We start from the raw sequence: 14,339 nt of genomic DNA on the forward strand, positions 1-14,339 counted from the left end.
TCTCCATGAAGCTGGGCTACGGTCCAGCACACCGTTAGGCCGTCTTCCGCTCACGCCCCAACATCGTGCAGCCCGCCTCCAGTGGTGTAGCGAAAGGCGTGAATGGAGGGACGAATGGAGACGTGTCGTCTTCAGCGATGAGAGTCGCTTCTGCCTTGGTGCCAATGATGGTCGTATGCGTGTTTGGCGCCGTGCAGGTGAGCGCCACAATCAGGACTGCATGCGACCGAGGCACACAGGGCCAACACCCGGCATCATGGTGTGGGGAGCGATCTCCTACACTGGCCGTACACCACTGGTGATCGTCGAGGGGACACTGAATAGTGTACGGTACATCCAAACCGTCATCGAACCCATCGTTCTACCATTCCTAGACCGGCAAGGGAACTTGCTGTTCCAACAGGACAATGCACGTCCGCATGTATCCCGTGCCACCCAACGTGCTCTAGAAGGTGTAAGTCAACTACCCTGGCCAGCAAGATCTCCGGATCTGTCCCCCATTGAGCATGTTTGGGACTGGATGAAGCGTCGTCTCACGCGGTCTGCACGTCCAGCACGAACGCTGGTCCAACAGAGGCGCCAGGTGGAAATGGCATGGCAAGCCGTTCCACAGGACTATATCCAGCATCTCTACGATCGTCTCCATGGGAGAATAGCAGCCTGCATTGCTGCGAAAGGTGGATATACACTGTACTAGTGCCGACATTGTGCATGCTCTGTTGCCTGTGTCTATGTGCCTGTGGTTCTGTCAGTGTGATCATGTGATGTATCTGACCCCAGGAATGTGTCAATAAAGTTTCCCCTTCCTGGGACAATGAATTCACGGTGTTCTTATTTCAATTTACAGGAGTGTAGTTCTAAGTTCTGGGGGACTGACGAGCACAGGAGTTGAGTCCCATAGTGCTCAGAGCCATTTGAACCATTTTTGGTTATGGTCTGGAGAATGGTTTCCCGGAATTTCGTGGATAATTTCGTTATTTCGAAGGCACAATGGATCAACACAAATTTACATCTATCCTTCTGCACCATGCTCACCCCTATCTGCAGTTTGTTTCTTCTCCTCACGATAGCATCTACCAGCAAGACAACGCAACGTGTCACACAGTTCGCAGTCTACGTGTGTGGTTCTGAGAGCACCAATATTAGTTTACAAACTCATTACTCCACCGAGTTCACCGGATTTTAACCCAATCTGTGGGACCACTTCGATCGGGTTGTTTATGCAATAGTCCCCGACCAAGGAACCTAGCGCAGCTGCCCAAGGCGCTGGATTTGGCATGGCTTCACACCCCTGTCGGTACTTTCCAGAACCTCAATAACTCTCTTCCTGCAAAAGGTCTTTTTTCAGTCTTTTGATGGGTGGTCACATTAATGTGATTGGATAGTATTTATCAACTGGGTTGTCCAGTTGCTGTAGTGGATGGTAGAACAGGATAAATCGAAGTTAGGACAACGGTAATCTAGCACTCAGGGCTGTGGCGAGATAGTTCATTTATTACTCAGAGTACGTCAATGGTCGGGTCATTGCCCAAGACAGCTAGCGCCCACTGGCCTCAGTAACAAGCGTCTAAGCGAAGATGGACCACAGGCAGTCGGCGCGCGACAGGCGTCGGCTCAAGTGGTGCCAGAACGCACCTGAAGCTACAGGACGGAAACACTGCGTCAACCACGCCGATAGAAGTCGAGCTCCAAGCGAGAAAGATCACGGCCTGCATGGCTACGATGGAACACCGCGCCGAAGAAGCAGCTCTCAATAGCAGAGTCTTATCAGAGCACAGGCAGACAGCGCCCATAAGCGATGGCGGTTGGACAGCTGCACAGCACGCCGGTAGCAGAGCGATCAGTCCACAACATCGGACGAACGCAGCGCTGTATTTGGCACGGTTTAAGTTCAGAGCAGGAGGCTTATAGCCCCAAGGAGACTCATAGATTCGTAGATGCGAAGCCTGTGGACCGTCGTAAGTCCCTTCTCGTAGCTGCTTGCTGAAAGACTGCAATCATTCTGTCCGAAAACGAAAAATATTTATGTGAGCTTGTCACGTCCTTCTTTTTCTAAGCCACTGGTTTCTTCCACACGAGTTACAATAGAACAATGGCGATCTAGTATTGCCGGAAGAGTTTGAGAGAGCTTGCGGAGATTTGAGATCAACAAAGGCTGAAGGTATCGATAACATTTCTTTGGAATTTCTAAAACTATTGGGAGACTACAAATAACCTGATGGGTCAGCAACACAGCTAAAACCTTGTACGTAATATGGAGCACCAATCGAACAATTTAAAATCAGGGACAGTAAAATACTCTATATGAAAGTTGAGTGAAAGTCAGAATTCACAATGATTGTTTATTACGTTTTCAGTGTATGACGATCGATTTCACGTCCTGGAGCTACATCTCCAGGTCATATAAAGCTAATATTTCATGTGCTACGAATTCCATGGTACAAGTGATGATCACTAATACATTTTTCAGATTGGATGCAAGGTTCTACCAAGAAGTGACATGTTATTACGCCTAGTTATACCTTAGAATTTGTGGCACATGAAGTATTACCTTTCTACGATCTGAAAATATACCTCCAGGGTATGAAACATGTCGTACTACAGTGACAACATAATAAACAGGTGTTGCGGATCTGGACTTTCTCTCAGTTGGAACACATACTACCTTAAAATCTCTAATTTTAAATTTTTTGATTCTTTTTCGCATTTTTTACATTGGGAGACTACTCACGTCGGTGTGTAGAAAGTAAGAGATTGGAGAGGTGCCTTTCAAACCAACGTGGCTATGACAGTGCTGCGATAGAAAGGGTATACGTATGAGAACTGTCGTGCAGTCAGCTTAACAGACTATTCATCCAGGCTGTTTCCAAGAAAAAAATGTTGAATGAAAGGAAAAGAAAAGAGGGTATCTTTTAAATTATGAACAGTTAGGTTTTAAGAAAGGTGAAGGGACAAGAGAGGTACTTCTAATATTGTACTTGATTATGGAAGGAAGACTTAAGAGAAAACATGAAACGTTCGTAGGATTTGTTGACCAACAAAAGTGTTCGAGAATATAAAATGTTGCGATATGTTCGGAAGTATCGTAAAAATAGGTGTCAGCTGCAGAGAAAGACAGGTAATATCCAAAACGTGTAAGAACTATAAGAATGATAGAACAAGAATTGAGCGCAGGCATTGTATTTGGTGTAAACAGAGTTGCAGCCCTTCTCGTCTACTGTTCAATCTCTATGATGAAGAACGCGTGACGTTAATAAAAGAGAGGCTGAGGATCGGAGTCAAAATGAAAAGTTGATAAGATGTCAATGACAAGATTGACTAATGACATTGTTATCCTCAGTGTAAGCAAGGAAGAATTACGGGGCATATTCAGTGGATGAAGAGTCTAATAAGGATAAAAATGGACGACAAGTAATCCGAAGAAAGAAGAAAGTAATGAGGAATAACAAAGGTGAGATTAGCGAGAAACGTGCCATCAAAATTGAGGACAGCGAAGTAGACAAAGGGAAGGAATTCCGCCACTTTGGCAGCAATGGAGGACGAAGTAAGGATGTCAGAAGAAGAAGACTAGTAGAGATAAAGAACAAAGTAAGCATTCCTGGCCAAAAGAAGTCTACTAGTATGAAATACTTTCAATTAAAATTCAGCTACTCACATAGGTCCAATGCTGCCTTTAATTATCATATGGCAGTGAGACTTGGTACACATGCTAATGCTGTAAAGCGGAACCAACTTACGGTGAGGAAGATCAGTTCCAGTTTTGGCCACGAGGTACAAATCTGTCGCTGTGAATGCAAGAAAGACATATATAAATGTTTTCATACGTAATGGATTAGGAAGGGACGTAAGGGACGTGAGCAGAGAGGTCAAACAAGTGGCAAAGGTATAATATTCATTTTATCACTAACAGCTACTTACACAGTTCGTTCAATATGAGCCCTGTAGAGGTCGACGAGGCGCTGCATCCGTAAAATGACGTGTTCAACAGTTGCTAGCAGCAATTCCTGTGGAATCCAAGCAACATGTTTCTGTATACTGGCCTTCAGATCAGACCGAGAACAAAAATGGCTCTGAGCCCTATGGGACTTACCTTCTGAGGTCATCAGTTCCCTAGAACTTAGAACTACTTAAACCTAACTAACCTAAGGACTTCACACACTCCCATGCCCTAGGTAGGATTCGAACCTGCGACCGTAGACTGAAGCGCCCAGAACCGCTCCGTCACACCGGCCGGCCAGCTACTGCCCATTCTCTATGTTATAGGGTAGCAGCGTCAAAACTTTCTGCAGTGTTGACCATGGGATGGACAATTCTCGTGAACTCCACGAGCACAAGCACTTCCAGAGCAACGTGCTGCATGGTCAGTTGCAGCAACAGCAATACCATACAGTCGGCGGAATTCTCTCAGTGCAGCACTGTCAATTGCTGGCATTCACATAAAACACTTTCACTAACAGCGCACAGTCTCTCTTTTCGATAGTCGTATTGGTCACTCTCATTATGGCTTGTCTTATATCATCGTGGATGATATACCGTTACTCAAACAATGTACAGAGTCATATTTGCACCTGATGTCCACAACGTGAGGTGATTTATTTTCCAGCGTAATCGGTTTCGCTTTAACACATTATCGTCTCTAACACGTTACGCTACTATAAGATAGTTCAAACCACGCTGGACGTCCCTGAGTAACTGCACTTTAATTATAACCACCAGTGTGAAGCATCGGCCTGAATTCGAGGAAGAAACTTCTCAGGATGGAAATCTGGAGCACAGCATTGTATGGAAGTGAATCATGGACTGTAGGAAACTGGGAAAGAATGGCAGCTTAGCGTCTGAGATGTGGAGCTGCAGAATAATGCTGAAAATAATATGGAATGGTAAACAATATATGTATTCCCATTGAATTGACGAGGAAGGAAACATACGATCAAGGCGGTCAAGAAGAACTGACAGGATGTTAGTACACATGTTAAGACATCAGGGAATAACTTCTGTGGTATCAGTGCGACCTACAGAAGATAGAAACTGTAGCGGAATACAGAGAATGGGATGGGTCCAGCGAATAACTGTGACGTTGGGTGCAAGAGCTTGTCTATGATGATGAGTTTGGCACAGGAGATGGATTTAGGGCAATCCGCACGAATGCCGGCAGAAGATCGATGGCCGAAAAAAGATTGTAAATGTATTTACACTACTGGCCCTTAAAATTGGTACACGAAGAAGAAATGCAGGTTATAAACGGGTATTCATTGGACAAATTTATTATACTAGAATTGACATGTAATTACGTTTTCATGCAATTTTGAAGCATAGATCCTGACAAATCCGTACCCAGAACAACCACCTCTGGCCGTCATAACGGCCGCCTTGATACGCTTGGGCATTGAGTAAAACAAAGCTTGGATGGCGTGTACAGGTACAGCTGCCCATGCAGCTTCAACACGACACCACAGTTCATCAAGAGTAGTGACTCGTGTATTGTGACGAGCCAGTTGCTCGGCCACCATTGACCAGACGTTTTCAGTTGGTGAGAGATCAGGCCAGGGCAGCAGTCAAACATTTTCTGTATCCAGAAAGGCCCGTACAGGACCTTCAACATGCGGTCGTGCATTATCCTGCTGAAATGTAGGGTTTTGCAGGGATCGAATGAATGGTAGAGCCACGGGTCGTAACACATCTGAAATGTAACATCCACTGCTCAAAGTGCCGTCAATGCGAACAAGAGGTGACCCAGACGTGTAACCTATGGCACCCCTTACCATCAAGACGCATGATACACCAGTATGGCGATGACGAATACACGCTTCCAATGTGCGTTCACCGCGATGTCGCAAAACACGGATGCGACAATCATGATGATTCATGAGGATTCATCCGAAAAAATGACGTTTGCCATTCGTGCACCCAGGTTCGTCGTTGAGTACACCATCGCAGACGCTCCTGTCTGTGATGCAGCGTCAAGGGTAACCGCAGCCATGGTCTCCGAGCTGATAGTCCAAGCTGCTGTAAGCGTCGTCGAGCTGTTCGTGCAGATAGTTGTTGTCTTACAAATTTCCCCATCTGTTGACTCAGAGATCAAGACGTGGCTGCACGATCCGTTACAGCCATGCGGATAGGATGCCTGTCATCTCGACTGCTAGTGATACGAGGCCGTTGGGATCCAGCATGGCGTTCCGTATTACCCTTATGAACCTACCGATTCCATATTGTGTTAAGAGTCATATGTTCTCGACCGAGCAGCAATGTCGCGATACGATAAACCGCAATCACGATAGGCTACAATCCGACGTTTATCAAAGTCGGAAACGTGATGGTACGCATTTCTCCTCCTTACACGCATCATCACAACAACGTTTCACCAGGCTACATCAGTCAACTGCTGTTTGTGTATGAGAAATCGGTTGGAAACTTTCTTCATGTCAGCACGTTGCAGGTGACGCCACCGGCGCCAACAGTGTGTGAATGCTCTGAAATCTAATCATTTCCATATCACCTCATCTTCTACCAGTTGGTTAAATTTCACGTCTGTAGTACGTCACCTTCGTGGTGTGGCAATTTTAATGGACAGTAGTGTATATTTTAGCGTTTTATTTGTCTTATCTGTCAATATGAGTTTGTGTATGAGTCTTATTTTAATTTTCAGCTTCATTAAAATCACAGTAATTGAGCGAGAGGCCAAGTACGCAAGTACGAGAGGAAACTGATGAGAGGAAAGTGAGAGGGAGAGAAAGAAAAATTATCTCACTCTTTATATGTCTTACTTCCCCTTGCAGCTCTAATGGAAGCCTTCCCCATAATTAAACTTCTGTCTCTGTGACTCCCTTACCTTAGTCAATATTTTAGAAAATAGTTTTGATAAACTTTTAACGAAGATTTTGGGCAACGCTGCTCTATTCAGCAAATTTAATAGTATTGTAGAGAGCATTTGGTTTACCCGTGTCAAATTTACGGATACAGTTTTAAATGTAGGTACCTACTGTCTATTATGTTATATCACGCTCAGAACAACGAACTGTAAGGCCAGTGCTCGTTACAGGAAGAGCACACTGCAGAAAGGGTGAGATCAATTACACCGCAGAAACGGAAAAGAACGTTTGTGAAGCTTTACTGAGTATCAATCTGGAACGCAGAATGCGTTAATCAGGAGACAGAGACAACGCCGCCGGCTGGTGTTTCGGAGCGGCCAGTGCTTTGGGGGCGGGCAGCACCTGCTGCAGGGACAGAGGCCGCCGGCGCCAGCTAAATCACAGCGCGGCACGGCACGGCACAGCCGGCCAGCCGGTCGCGCTCAAATCGGATCGCTAAGCGGCGCGCAGCGATCGGTCGCCGATACGGCGCCAGTGGCGCTCGCCAACAAGTTCACGCGCAATCGCACCGGGCATTGCGCACCCGTGGTCGCTGGCTGCTCGCTCATCTGCAACGTATCGCCTGCTGCAGCAGAGCGTCGCCCGTGTAGCATTTGCATATTACTTCCGAATCGCGACTGGTTACGTGTTCAATACCTTTTTTTAATGACTGAGGAAATAAAATCGAAACAGAAAAAAGAAACATTCTCCGTGAACACAGATGTCAATTCTGCTTCCCTCCATTTTCTCTACATACGACTGCTGAATACACACATACGCAAAATCTTTCTCTCTCCCTCTCTGTCCAACAATTACGACTTCTCATTCCACCCCTCCCCCCCTCCCACACACACACACACGCAGAGAGAGAGAGGGAGAGAGAGAGAGAGAGAGAGAGAGAGAGAGAGAGAGAGAGAGAGAAAGAGGGACAGGGAGAGAGAGAGAGAAAGTATTTTACTCTTTACCCGCTTACTTCCCCATGCAGCTCTAATGGAAGCCTTCTCCATAATTGAACATCATCCTCTGTGATCCCCTTTCCCAAGTCAATATTTTACAAAACATTTTTGATAAACTTTTATCGAAGATTTTGGACAACGCTGCTCTATTCAGCAAATTTAATTGTGTTGTAGAGAGCACATGGTTCACCCGCTTCCAATTTTCTGAAGTAGTTTTAACTGTAGGCTCCTACTGTCTATTATGTTATATGCTTAATTACTTTTTTTTTTAATCAATAGCCTTCTGGCTGGTTTGATGCTGCCCGCCACGAATTTCTCTCTTGGGTCAATCTTTTCATCTCAGAGTAGCATTTGCAACCTACGTCCTCAATTACACTCCTGGAAATTGAAATAAGAACACCGTGAATTCATTGTCCCAGGAAGGGGAAACTTTATTGACACATTTCTGGGGTCACATACATCACCTGATCACACTGACAGAACCACAGGCACATAGACACAGGCAACAGAGCATGCACAATGTCGGCACTAGTACAGTGTATATCCACCTTTCGCAGCAATGCAGGCTGCTATTCTCCCATGGAGACGATCGTAGAGATGCTGGATGTAGTCCTGTGGAACGGCTTGCCATGTCATTTCCACCTGGCGCCTCTGTTGGACCAGCGTTCGTGCTGGACGTGCAGACCGCGTGAGACGACGCTTCATCCAGTCCCAAACATGCTCAATGGGGGACAGATCCGGAGATCTTGCTGGCCAGGGTAGTTGACTTACACCTTCTAGAGCACGTTGGGTGGCACGGGATACATGCGGACGTGCATTGTCCTGTTGGAACAGCAAGTTCCCTTGCCGGTCTAGGAATGGTAGAACGATGGGTTCGATGACGGTTTGGATGTACCGTGCACTATTCAGTGTCCCCTCGACGATCACCAGTGGTGAACGGCCAGTGTAGGAGATCGCTCCCCACACCATGATGCCGGGTGTTGGCCCTGTGTGCCTCGGTCGTATGCAGTCCTGATTGTGGCGCTCACCTGCACGGCGCCAAACACGCATACGACCATCATTGGCACCAAGGCAGAAGCGACTCTCATCGCTGAAGACGACACGTCTCCATTCGTCCCTCCATTCACGCCTGTCGCGACACCACTGGAGGCGGGCTGCAGGATCTTGGGGCGTGAGCGGAAGACGGCCTAACAGTGTGCGGGACCGTAACCCAGCTTCATGGAGACGGTTGCGAATGGTCCTCGCCGATACCCCAGGAGCAACAGTGTCCCTAATTTGCTGGGAAGTGGCAGTGCGGTCCCCTACGGCACTGCGTAGGATCCTACGGTCTTGGCGTGCATCCGTGCGTCGCTGCGGTCCGGTCCCAGGTCGACGGGCACGTGCACCTTCCGCCGACCACTGGCGACAACATCGATGTACTGTGGAGACCTCACGCCCCACGTGTTGAGCAATTCGGCGGTACGTCCACCCGGCCTCCCGCATGCCCACTATACGCCCTCGCTCACAGTCCGTCAACTGCACATACGGTTCACGTCCACGCTGTCGCGGCATGCTACCAGTGTTAAAGACTGCGATGGAGCTCCGTATGCCACGGCAAACTGGCTGACACTGACGGCGGCGGTGCACAAATGCTGCGCAGCTAGGGCCATTCGACGGCCAACACCGCGGTTCCTGGTGTGTCCGCTGTGCCGTGCGTGTGATCATTGCTTGTACAGCCCTCGCGCAGTGTCCGGAGCAAGTATGGTGGGTCTGACACACCGGTGTCAATGTGTTCTTTTTTCCATTTCCAGGAGTGTATTTGCTGGATGTATTCCTATCTCCTGTCTTCCTCTCCAGCTTTTGCCCTGTACAACTTCCTCTATTACCAGGGAAGTCAATCCATGATATCTTATCAGATGTCCTATCTTTCTCCCCTTCTCCTTCACAGAACGTCCTCATTCCTTATCTTATCATTTCACCTAATTTTCAATATTTGTCTGGAGCATCACATCTCAAATGCTTTGATTCTGTTCTGTTCCGGTTTTCCCATAGTCAATGTTTCACTGCCAGACGTACATTATCAGAAATGTCTCCCTCAAATTAAAGCCTATGTTAACCAAGAATGCCCTTTTTGCCACTGCTAGTCTGATTTTGATGCCCTCCTTGCTCCGTCCGCCATTGGTAGTTTTGCTTCCATGGTAGCAGAATTCCTTAACTTGATCTTCTTCGTGACGATAAATCGCGACGGTACTTGCCGTTTTCACTTCTGCTACTTCTCATTACTTTCGTCTTTCTTCGATTTACCCCCAGTCGATACTCTGTACTCATTAGACAGTTCATTCCATTCAACAGATCATGTGATTCATCTTCACTTTCACCCAGGATGACATTCTCATCAGCGAATCGTATCACTGATATCCTTTCACCTTGATTTTTAATACACTCTTGAACCTTCCTTTTAATTCCATCATGTCTTGTTCTACGTACAGATTTAACAGTAGGGCCGAAAGAGTACATCCAAGTCTTACACCATTTTAATCCGTGCACTTGGTTCTTAGTCATCCACTCTTATTATTCCCTGTTGGCGCTTGTTCATATTGTATTTTACCCGTCTCTCCCTACAGATTACCCCTATTTTTCTCAGAATTTCGAACGTCTTTCACCATTTTAAATTGTCGAACACTTTTTCCATGTCGACAAATTCTATCAACGTGTTTAGATTTTACTTTAGTCTTGCTTCCATTATGAACTTCCCGCATCTCGTGGTCGTGCGGTAGCGTTCTCGCTTCCCACGCCCGGGTTCCCGGGTTCGATTCCCGGCGGGGTCAGGGATTTTCTCTGCCTCGTGATGGCAGGGTGTTGTGTGCTGTCCTTAGGTTAGTTAGGTTTAAGTAGTTCTAAGTTCTAGGGGACTGATGACCATAGATGTTAAGTCCCATAGTGCTCAGAGCCATTTGAACTATTATGAACTCCAACGTCGGACTTTCACCTTCTGGTGCCATTATCTTTCCTAAAACTAAACTGATCGTCATCTAACACATCCTCAATTTTTTCCCATTCTTCTGTTTATTATTATTGTGAGCAACTTAGGCGCATGAGCCGTTAAGCTGGCTGTTCGGTAATTGTAGCGCTTGTCAATTCTTACAATCTTCGGAATTATGTCGACGATATTTTTCTGCAAGTCATATGGTATGTCGGCAGCGTCGTATATTCTACTCATCAACGTATCAACACGTCAGGGCTATTCGGACAGTAAGGTCAAACTGTTCGCGATATGGAGACCACACCGAAAATTTAAACTGTTTGATTTGCAGTACCTGTCGTAGCGTTGTACCTACTTCCCAGTACCCTCGTCACATAAGGCGGCCGCCTGTGCTTTCCACCCCTTCTCTAAGCCTGTCTGCTGTTCGTTGTGTGTGCCAAAATGTTGTCTTCGTAGCCAGTGTTTCATGTGAGCAGAGATGAACATCAGAGAAAGCTAAATCCGGGCTGTACGGTGGGTGATCACTTATCATCGAAAACGCTACAGGAGCGTTGTCATTGTCCCTACTGTCTTTGTCTTGAAGAACAAAGTGCATGACAGGTAAATTTTGTGGCTTTTCATGTAATCATGCCAAACCTAGTTGCGAACACCAATACTTACTTTTCTAGGAATATTTACGTACTCACCGTGAGCTCACAACTGAAAAGAACGACGTGAAGCGATCGCCAGACATACTAGAGACGTTGCCCAACGCGTTTGTGGAAAGCTTCGTCGGATTTTCACTTTCGTTTCCAGGTCACGAGCTGTGGAATCTAGTGAGGCAGCGCAGTGATTAGCACACTGCACCCACGTTCGGGAAGATGACGACTGAAACCAGCGTCCCGCCATCCAGTTTAGGTCTTACGTGATTTCGCGTTCGTGATTTTAGATTCTGTGATCGTTCGAGGCAAATGCCGGAATGGCTGCTTCCAAAGGGAACGGCCGATTTCCTTCCCCATTCTTGAAGCTATCCGACCTTATGCTCCGTTTCTAATGACCTCGATGTTGACGGGACGTTGAATCCAATCTTCCTTCCTTCTTCCTTTACGACCTATTGGACCTTACTTTCCGTGTAGGCCTCGTAATTTTCAGCATGTAAACTGATAAGACGACATAAATGTGGTTCCTATAGATCATTATTAACTTGGGGTTGTAACCATAAAAACTTCTTTTCATCAGTAATGCTACCGATGAAGAAATTATTTTAGTGTTAAGGTTTTGAGGAATAAAGTGAATAGAGGATGTGTTTCTGTAAATGTGGAAGAAGTTAGGTTAGTGTATGATTCAGGCATTGAAAGTTATAAGTGGAACAGAGATTGTGGATTATTACGTGAATGGCCGCCATTCTTCCCAGGTGGAAGTTTCAGTATTATCAAGATGAGTCTCGGCCTTGTAGCGTGCTGGAAAAAGTTATTTGTGTTCCAGCGAGACAGTTCAGTCTTTGTGAACATAATTTTCAAGTTTAAACCTTTCGTTATGGCTGAAATGAGTGTTGTGAGTCTGTTTGAGGCAGACTAGAAATCACTTATTTGCTTCAAGTATTAAGAATAATAAACTGCGTATCAATTGAGTGTCATTTTGTCATCCAATGTTATCGTTAACTATGGATCCCTGTTGTCGTAGGAAATACTGCTAAGGCCAGTTCAACCACAATGTAGAATTCGATAGCCGAATACGTATCTGAATGCATCATTAGTCCGACAGGCTGGAGAATACAATTAAAGGGGAGGTTACAGGTTGTATTAGTCCACCCCCGGTAGCGGAATGGTCAGCGTGAAGGATTGCCAATCCTCTGGGCCCGGGTTCGATGCCCGTCTGGGTCGGGCAATTTTCTCCGCCCAGGGACTGGGTATTGTGCTGTCCTCATAATTATCCTCTCATCCTCATCGACTGCTGGTCGTCGAAGTGGCGTCAAATTGAAAGACCGGCACCCGGTGAAAGGTCTGTCCGACGGGGGGCCCTAGCCATACGAATAAATAAATAAATAAGGTGTAGTAAACCATCCCCATTCTATCTCCCGCAAGTAGGAACCAGCGGGCACAGCTATGGAAGTGCAGTCGACTGATTGCTACGGTTTGTGAGGGACATAGTCCTTGAGGCGCGCCGCTGCAGATACCTTTAAGACCTGCGACTTATGTGGGTGAACCGTTTGATTTCTCGGCAGCTTTAAAGAAGAACGCGTCGCGGCTGGGAAACTAGTTCTCACACTGTGAAAGCTGCATTGCATTACGCGTCTCTTTAATACTGTGTTCATCATCCTTCTGTGAACTAGGATTTCGAATTGGCTGCAAACAGAACTGTTTGAATATGGCTTACGACAGACTCGGCATCAGTTCAGGAATTTACCGGGTTGCAACTTCCAGGGTGAAGTCACGCCTTGCCGTCTCCCGACTTGTACCACTGATGAACACGTTCCTGCTGTAAAATCCATATAACGGCACTCGCTTATCTTGTATGTAAGGAACAATTTCTGATAAATCCGGTAGGATACACAGTTTCATATTTGCTTATTTGCTGACTTTTTTGTTGGGGGGGGGGGGGGGGGGGGGAGGGGCACGTTATCCCCTTTCTTATTAGCAACCAACTAATCTTCTTCATGTTTTATCACAATGTACTGTATTGTCTACAACTCGGTAGAGGTGTTGTATTTAGTATGCAGTACAAAGTGCTATTTACATTTCTGAAACTCAGACGTGGAAATGTATGAAATTTATAAAGATAATTGCTCTCTGCCGTCTGAAGTTCTAAGTAAAGCATCTTGAGCCTTCACCTGTTGATGCGCAACTTCATTTCTCAACCGGTTTCATTTATTACAGGCGCCATCACTGAATGCCAAACTGTAAAGTGAAACAACAGAACCAAGTTAACATCAAATATGGCCTTGATTGTATCTTCTGTGTAAATAAATGTCATGATGAAGTGCATACAGCCGGCCGGAGTGGCCGTGCGGCTCTAGGCACTACAGTCTGCAACTGAGCGACCGCTACGGTCGCAGGTTCGAATCCTGCCTCGGGCATGGATGTGTGTGATTTCCTAAGGTTACTTAGGTTTAATTAGTTCTAAGTTCTAGGTGACTGATGACCTCAGAAGTTAAGTCGCATAGTGCTCAGAGCCATTTGAACCAAATTTCTAAAGTGCATACAAACAATAAAATTGACTACAATGCGATTCATGTAGATGGTGAAGACTCTACCTGTAAGAATCATATTGAATTCAGTTACATTCTTTGTGTGCATTTCATCATGATATATATTTACATAGAACTCATGTTGATTTGTCACTGGAAAGATTTTCCTCCTATGATACTTGTAATAAATGATACCGATTGAGAAATAAAGTTGCACATCAGCAGCTGAAGGTTCAAGATGCTTTGCTTCAGATACCTCGAAATATACCTGCTTATATGCCAAGTGGTCAGCAAAAGAGCTTGTGAACATTACAAATAACGTATGATGTATAGGCTGTCCACCTATCACAAAGGTGACGGAAAGGTTCACATGCACTGAAGTATTCTTTGAATTGCTGCAGGACTTT

The sequence above is a fragment of the Schistocerca cancellata genome, chromosome 6 (assembly GCF_023864275.1).
Source record: "Schistocerca cancellata isolate TAMUIC-IGC-003103 chromosome 6, iqSchCanc2.1, whole genome shotgun sequence".
Classification (NCBI taxonomy): domain Eukaryota; kingdom Metazoa; phylum Arthropoda; class Insecta; order Orthoptera; family Acrididae; genus Schistocerca; species Schistocerca cancellata.